Genomic DNA, 8026 nt, shown 5'->3' with positions numbered 1-8026 from the left:
GTAAGGTGCGTAGATGGCCCCACAGCAGCAGGGACCCCAGGCAGAGACAAGAGTGAGCCCTCCCGGTGGCAGAGGTCTCGCCACCATCCCAGGAGTCTGCTGGCTCACAGCAGGCTTCTCAGTTTCTGAGGTCCATGCTGTACGGGCCGTGGGACCCTCTGGCCCCAGAAGTCATCAGGACCCACCTGGCCTGACCCACCACGGTGCCCAGCGAGGGACACACCAAGGCCCACACAGCAATTTGCAATGCAGCACTCATCGCTGCTAGCAAAGTCCTGAAATACGGTGTGGAGAAGGCAGAGTCATCCGGCATTTAATAGCTGTGTTAACACAGCTCTGTCTGGAAGTGAATTCACGGCATCCCAGCCCGTGAGTGTCAGGGCCCAGCCAACCTGTCCTGCGTCCACAGGTGATGGCTCATTCCTGCAAGGTCCAGGAGGTGGCTCGCCAACAGGAGACACACCTGGGCTGGGCGCGGACTCAGCTTGAGGTCATAGCCAACGGTCCTCCACTTAAGTGGAGCCATGAAATTTTAATGACATACTGAGGTTTGCCAAAAAGCATCCTTTTAAGTGAAGAACGAGAAATGCCCCTGCATGGAGCCCGGGGAAGCGGGAACTGAGATGAACGGACTCCTCCCCAACCAGCCCCGCGTCTCCTGTCACCGAGCCCCAAGGCAGGCATGCCCATAGGGTCCCCCCAACCCCAGCTCAGCCCCTGCCTCTGGCTTCGGCCCCCATAAGCTCTTCCCCAGGGCAAAGTGTGCCCTTGTCCCAAGGACCAGTGTCCCTCTGGAAAGGGCTGCCTCAGGCCCACGTGCCCCTCTGAGCTGCTTTTCGGAAGTAATTTCCATGTAATGAGAACACAGGGAAACCTCATTATTTGAGACACCGCTAATTAGGGGTTTGTGATCAGCCCGTCTGGGGCCGGCAGAAAGTGACATTGCACAGACAGTGAGAATTAACAAGCAGACAAGATCGCAGGGACCTTTGAAAAGCCAGAAGCAGCTCCTGGCCAGCAGCTGTCAGCCGTCAGGAGCAGGTCTACTGGGAGGTGCTAATTACAGGTCTTTCTCTCCTGGTCAGCGAGAAGGCCTCCAAGGGCAGCCCAGGCACAACGGCCTCCACCCTTGTGGGTGCAGGACGCCCCAGAGCAGCCCTGGGAGGGCCACATCAGCATTATTCCCATTTCACAGAGGAGGGAACCGAGGCTTTCACAGGGAGGACCCTGCCGAGACCACCTGGCCCCACTGCCTAGGGTCCAGCCACTGCCCCAGGGGTGGTCTGTGGAGAGAACCAGGCTCCCTTCTCCGGCTTTGCCAAATTCCACCCAGTCTGGCTGACTAGGATGGGGACAAATGGACCTTCTCCTTTATAAACTGAGATCCCAGGCAGTCAACAGACAGGGGTGGCTGGACCAGAAGCGTCGTGTGAGCAAAGGCGTGGAGATTCGAGTTGCTGGGAGGAGGTGTGACTGAGGGCGCACAGCAGGGGCCCCAGTGGGAGCCATGGGCCTATCCGGGGCAGGAGCCCCTGTGGGCATCCAGAGCCTGGCCATGCCCTTCTAAACTGCCTCCGTGGCCAGCGTGCAGGGAGGACACCCCCACCCAGCAGAGAAGGGAAGGAGGCCACGGAGGAAGGGGTGGAATTGGGGCACATTTCCTGACAATTCCAGCTCCCCCCAGGTCGTCTTCCCATCAGAGGTCACCCCCTTGACATGGAAAGTGGGACCCCCCAACCGACACTCAGTCAGGTTCTTACCAACCCGTCTCCTCCTGCTGGTGGAAGGGGTGCCCCCTGTGATCCCACAGCCACTCCTGGGGCGGGGCCCCCATGGGTGTGCGTGCACCTCTCCTTTCCCCTGGGGTTCCTCGGCTAAGGAGCTATAGGGGGGAGGAGGAGGGTGGGGGCAGGAACCCTGGGAAAGCAGCATCTGTGCTGAGGGGCTGCGGGGGTCCTGGCAGAATCTCCACCCCAACACCCCGACATCTTCCCCACGCACACGCCCCGCCCTTCTGCAGGCGCGGAGGCAGTTCCGCGGAGACCCAGTGGGGTCAGCACGGTGGCGGCCACGGAAGGGCCGGCCTACTCCACGGCCTCTCCCGTGCCCAGAGAGGCAAGACCCTCCCCTGCCCTCAGCCCACACGGAGGGAACGGGACGCCCGGTGCTCGCTGCCTCCTCGCGGGCCACCTTGCCTAGAGGCCCCAGGGCCTGGGCGGGTGGGAGGGGCTGTGGGCGGGGCTCTGGTAATGATGGTTGGGATGGGGAGGGGCTGTGGGCGGGAAGTGGGTGGGGATGTGGGCGGGGCTCTGAAATAGTGGGGTGGAGAGGGGATGTGGGCGGGGCTATGGTGATAGTGGGAGGGATGGGGAGGGGCTCTGGGGTAGTGGATGGGGCTGTGGGCGGGGCTATGATGTGATGGGTGTGGTGAGGAGCTGTGGGCGGGGCTATGATATGGGGTGTGGGCGGGGCTATGGTGATATGGGGGGCTGTGGTTAATGGGTTGGGCTGTGGGCGGGGCTATGACATAGTGGGCGGGGCTTGACCTCGAGTGGCAGGGCAAGGCAAGCCGGTGCCTAAGAGATAAAGGGCTTCAGGAGTCATCCATTCACTCCTCATGAGACACTTGCTGGACACCCGTGTGGCCCAGACCCTGTCCAGACCTGACACCCAGTCAGCACAGCAGCCAGGTTTTCTCTGGACACACCAGCAGTGTGGGAACAACAGGAACCAGGTAGAGAAGGGGGTTAACCAGGGTTGGGCTTTTGCCAGGACAGGGACCAGAACGGACTGAGGGAGGGCCAGAGCGGGGCAGCGTGCAGCAGCGTGCAGAGGGTGGCCCGGACTCCAAGCCTGGACAGAGGGAGCCGCAAGGAGGCTGGGGAGGACGGGGCAGAGGTGGGGTGGGCACTGAGTGAGCAGGAGCTGGGTGGGGAGGGCTTCAGGCACAGGCCTAGAGCGTGAGGAAATCAGGGCCCTGTTCAGAAAAGCAGGCAAGGAGGGTCCTCAAAGGCTTTCAGATCCAAAGCCTTGTCCCTGCCTCCCCGTGACGTTTCTTACTTGCTGCTGGTTAATGTCGTTCTAAGTAAAGAAAAATTATAAATGTAGATTATTAGCATGAATTTTACCATTTATCCTGGTTTCTTCTCTGATTATTTTATCAGAGCATCTAAGTCATTTGTGGAATCACTGAAATTGTTCAGTTTGTATTTCACGCTTGCTCCTGAGGCATGTCTGGACAGAGCTGAAGGTCAAGCCCAGCCAGACTCAGGGGGGTTGGGGAGGAAGGGAAGGCCCTCCAGGCAGGACCTGCCCCACAGAGCCCCTCAGACGCTCACGCAGAGCACGGACCTGCCAGCCTCCACCCAGTGCACCTGCTCAGCCCTGGACCCTGGGCTCCCCTCCCGCTGGCCACCAAGGGATGTTCACAGCTGAGCACCGCCCGCACCAGCCCACTCAATCAGGCGACCAGGGGGCTTGCCTTGCTCCCCAGGACACATTAGGTAGTAGACGGGGGTGGGGCAAAGGTTCCAGCGTGGGTGTGGTTTGATCACACTTCCGTGCTTTCAGAAGTGGCCCAGAGGACGGGGTGCTGCTACCCAGCTGACACCCCCCTACATCCCGGGGAAAGTGGTTTCTCGAGGATTCAGCATGCAGAGCCAGGTCCACACTCACCCCGGGCACCTGGGCTCTGGCCCCAGCGCTGTCCCCCCTCTGCCATCCCTCCTAGCTCAGGACCTGTGCACCTGGACACTCACTCAGACGCCCCCCCAGCTTGTCCTGCCCGCAACCTCCCCCGACTTACTCCTCAAGTGAATTCCCTCACATCTTCTGGTCAAGCCCCAGGTGACCCCAGACCTTGTATCTGGCAAGAAGTGAGCATGTGAGTCTGCGTGTGTGTGCGCACATACACCATGCATTCACACGCGCGCACGCACACACACGCGCGCACACACCATAGGGTCTGGTCTGCACACCATCCAGCCTCTCACAAGTGGAATCTGGTCTTTCCAGGGTCTCGGTGTCTGTCTCTGTGTCTCTCTGCACCACCCCCCCACCATGTCCTTCTCTACACCTGAAAATTTTTACGTGGGGTGTGGGGTTCCAGAGCTTAGGGACCGCCCTCCTGTGAATGGCAGCCATCTCTGGCAACAGCTAATCAAGTCTGGATGGGCACCTGGTTCTGGGCTCATCCTCACTGCCAGGAAACCCGCAGCCTATAGACCCCACCCTGTCCCAAGTCGCAGAGACGGTGGGCAGACCCTCTTGTGCCTCTGGTGGCCAAGGCCAGATCTCAGATGGCTGAGACCGCTGGGGACCACGGTGGCCTGGTCATCTTCCGGCTCCCTGGGGAAAGGTCCTGGTTGGCAGAGCTTCCAGGGGTGCAGGGTGCTGCTCGGCCCTGGGCTCTCCCCGAGCATCTGACCCTGCACACCCAGCCCTCAACCTCATCCTGAGAGCCGGCTCTGCCCGCCTCTCCAAGCCACGCGGGGCCATGGAGCTCGTCTCTTTGTGTGTCTCAGCCTGCAAACCATGACAGCCAGGAGCAGGACTGGCCTTTCTTGTTCTGCAGAGATTTGATCTGACACTTCAGACACTTACAAGCTAGTGGGGTGGGGGAGGAAACAAGGAGGGAAGGGAGGAGAGGAGAGGGGAGCTGGTGGGAAGGGGCTGGACAGGCAGCCTCAGGAACAGACAGGGTGGGGCAGTGACCTCAGCAGGTCATCCGGACAGACAGAAGTGGTGGGCCCTGGATGCCCAGGCCGCCGCATTTTTGCCTGGAGTGGCAGAGCCGGGCGGAGCCCCAGTCCCCGCGGCCCTCACCATCCCAGAACCAAAGAACCCCTTTCCCTGGGAACCAGTGGTCCTCAGCCATTCCCATTTTTCTTGTTTCAATAATTCTTGCAGCCGCTGTTGTGTAAATAAAATTATTCTTCCCAAAAAAATCATTAGCAGGGCCCGACATTAATTCCCCTGCAATCTGTGTAATTAACTGCATGTAACACAGGGCATTAAAGGATCCGCTTGCTAATCACCACTCCTCTGCTCCAGGCACCTAATTAAATCCCTTCCTGTTTATCCATTTACAGGATCCAGCACAAGATACGGGCCACCGAGAAAGCCGCGTTCATCAATCAGCTCTTTGTAATTTTCAGAGGGTGTGAGTCCACCTCGTGCATTTGCCTGTCACCGCCCCCTCGCCCAGGGCCCACCCCCGCCGTCCCCTCCCTGCCAGACTCCTGACTCCCCACCGAGGCCCCCCGCAAGGAGTACTGTGCCTGCCCGGGAGGAGGGCGCAGGAAAGAGCACCAAGGGGCTCCAGGGAGCACCTTGCCTGCAGCACACCTACCCCTGGGTCACACCTTTGTGAGAATTCTGTGCCCCCTCCCCACAACTGCCCCCGTTAGACCGTCTCTGGGGCCACTCGTCTATCCTGGCCTCCTGCTTGTCCCCTGAACAGCGGCAGCTGGGGCAGCAGGGTTGGTTTTGTCCCGCGCTGGGGTCCCCAGCCAGCCGGCTCTTTGGAGAGGGGACTCAGGAGGCGAGTTCTGAGTCCTGGCACCTCCTAGCCCTTGTGACCTTAGACAGGCACTTGACCTCCCAAGCTCCTGTCTCCTGGATTGTCAAAAGGGACACCAACTCTGTTGGCCAGGACGGTCGTGGGGGTGGGGGTGGGTAAGCAATCAAGGTCCCCAGGACCCCACCCCACCCCCTCCACTGGCCAATGAACATTGAAGACTTGCTATCTGCCAGCCCACACATCACCCGGCCCTGGGACAGGCACGCTCAGGGCTTGCCCAGTACCCGATGGCCGCCCGCAGAAGTACAAAGCCAGGCCTGAGCAAGCGAGCGAGCAGGGCCAGGCAGGGTGTGGAGCACCGGCGGGTGAGAGCTGCACGGCTCTGTGAACACACCGGAAGCCCTGAATCACACTCTGGAGACAGATGACCTTCACGGCCTGTGGATTCATCCCAGTGAAGCGTCACCAGCACAGCCTGCGCCGGGACAAAGCCCACCCGCGGTCCCTGCCACTCGCTGCCCTCCGGATCCTGCGGGACTGGGGTCCAGCCTGAGCCGGGCAGGCTTTCAGTTCAGAGCAGCCACTTGTGACAAAGAGAAAGGAGACAGATCACACCCAGAGGAAGCAGGAGCCGTGCGGGTTCCAGAACGTTCCTGTTGCCAGCTGCCCCTGCCCGGGCAATGACCCTTGGGTCCACTTCAGTGCCCTTCCTGTGGGCTCTGCTCCACCCCAGGCAGCCTTCAGGGGCCCTGCCACCCCCTCCCTGAAAGCTTCTGGAACCTGCCCACCCCAAGGCGAGGGATCCGCCACGGCCACTCCACGCAGGGTCTGCAGGCTGGCAGCACCTGCCCCAGCCAGGAGCTCCTCAGAAATGGAGAAGGGCAGGTCCCACCCTAGACGACCTGGGGTCAGCTGAACTACAGCCCCAGAGGTATTCACGTCCTAATCTCTGGAACTCCTAAAGGTGACCTTATGTGAAAAAACAGACAAACAAACAAACAAGCCTTTGCAGGTGTAACCGGGTTAAGGGCTGTGCGGGTGGCCCTGCCCACCACCACAAGTGTCCTGACAAGCAGGAGATGCAACACCAGAGAGAAGCTCTCAGAGGACAGAGGCAGAGGCTGGGGAATGAGGCCACCGGCAGCTGGAGAGAGGAGGGCCCTGGGGCCTCCAGAGGGAGCCCAGCCCTGCATCCTGGAGCCCAGGCTTGCCTCCAGAAACCTTGCTCCAGCAGCAGCAGGAAGGTCACACTTCTTCTGGACCTTACCAGACCCCCAGTACATCCCGGGCACGGTACCATTTGAGATGCACCAGTCTCCGGGTGCCTGGAGCCCAGGCTGTCTCTGGGCTGAGCAAGACTCGGGTCTGAACCCAATCCTAATGACAGTTCCCCCGCTCACAGGGGGAAATCAAGGCAGAAAGTGAAGTACTGTGCCAAGCCCCGCCCCCAGGGCCCTTGCACATGTCGCTGTGAGGGTGAGGAGGACCCCAGGCCCAGCGTCAGCTTGGTCCACCCGGAGCCCAGGAGGCGGGTGGGAAAGCGGAAACCAGGCAGCCAGACTGAGTCAGTCGGAAGAGATCCGAATTCAATCTGAGAGCACCAGGTGCCGGCAACGGGCCTTCCACCCTCCTCTGTGCTCACTGTGGGGTGGGCTCAGGGTGACGTGAGCACCCAGGGAAGCCCGGGGGGTGCGCTATGGCCTCGGGCACGTCCTTCAGTCTCTGCATCCCTGTTCCCTCCCCCAGCTGTCCCGAGACCCAGGATGCTGGCCACCCTGCCGAGACCCAGGACGGCTCGACCCCCCCGGGTGAGTGGGTTCTCTGGACGCTGTCCCTGAGACAGAGATGGGGATGTGGGGGCTGCTCTGCGTCTTGCAGGGGCTCAGGGCCATCCCAGATTTGGACGAGCAACCAAGCCCTTCCAGCCCCACATTGAGCAGTCTGGGAGGCTGGCCGCCCTCAGAGGAAGGAGCGAGCCGGAGCCAGACTGCTGTCTTCAGCCGGGAGCGAGCCTGTCTGTAAGGAGCCACCTGCTCCCTCAGGGGCACCCACAGGGGAAGGGAACCCCGGGCAGTGTGGCCCCTCCCCCCTCAGTCGCTGCACGGCCCCACCACCCAACTCTCCCGTCCGAGTCCACACACCCCACACCCCTCCCACTCCCTGCTTGTGGAGGCGCCAAGAGGGGGCTCCAGGGCAGAGCTCAGGGTCAGAGCCGTCACCCGCCGTGACTCGGGTGCTGGGGGCCCCAATCACCTTGTTTGTGCACGCTGGAGCGGAGCGGCCGCCAAGCCCGACTCCGGCAAGTTCCTCTCGTTAATAATGCTTCCGTGTGCCCCGAGCCGCATGTCTGTCACAACCAGCCTCCTTCTGGCCCATACTCTCAACCTCTAATTATGATCAGATTCGGAATATGGAGCACTCTGATGCCTTTCAGGTGTCTGCCGAGATTTCTTTCTAGTAATGCGGTCGTATGGCTCTCGTGGCTCGTAACTGTGGGTCGTTCCT

The 8026-nt window shown here is 61.0% G+C and overlaps 1 long non-coding RNA gene across 1 annotated transcript; it reads left to right on the top strand.

Moving 5' to 3' along the window:
• Window positions 1-2527: 2527 nt before the first annotated feature.
• LOC147362263 (uncharacterized) lies at window positions 2528-5155 on the top strand. Its single transcript, XR_015136063.1, has 2 exons — window positions 2528-2734; window positions 5091-5155. It is a non-coding gene; the product is annotated as an uncharacterized LOC147362263 (long non-coding RNA).
• The last annotated feature ends 2871 nt before the right edge of the window (window positions 5156-8026 follow it).

The sequence above is a fragment of the Bos grunniens genome, chromosome 11, assembly GCF_055505025.1.
Source record: "Bos grunniens cultivar Pamir isolate PY7600 chromosome 11, Bosgru_T2T1.0, whole genome shotgun sequence".
Taxonomy (NCBI): Eukaryota; Metazoa; Chordata; class Mammalia; order Artiodactyla; family Bovidae; genus Bos; species Bos grunniens.
The sequence above is the reverse complement of the archived record's forward strand: the minus strand, read 5'-3'. Positions and strand labels throughout refer to the sequence as shown.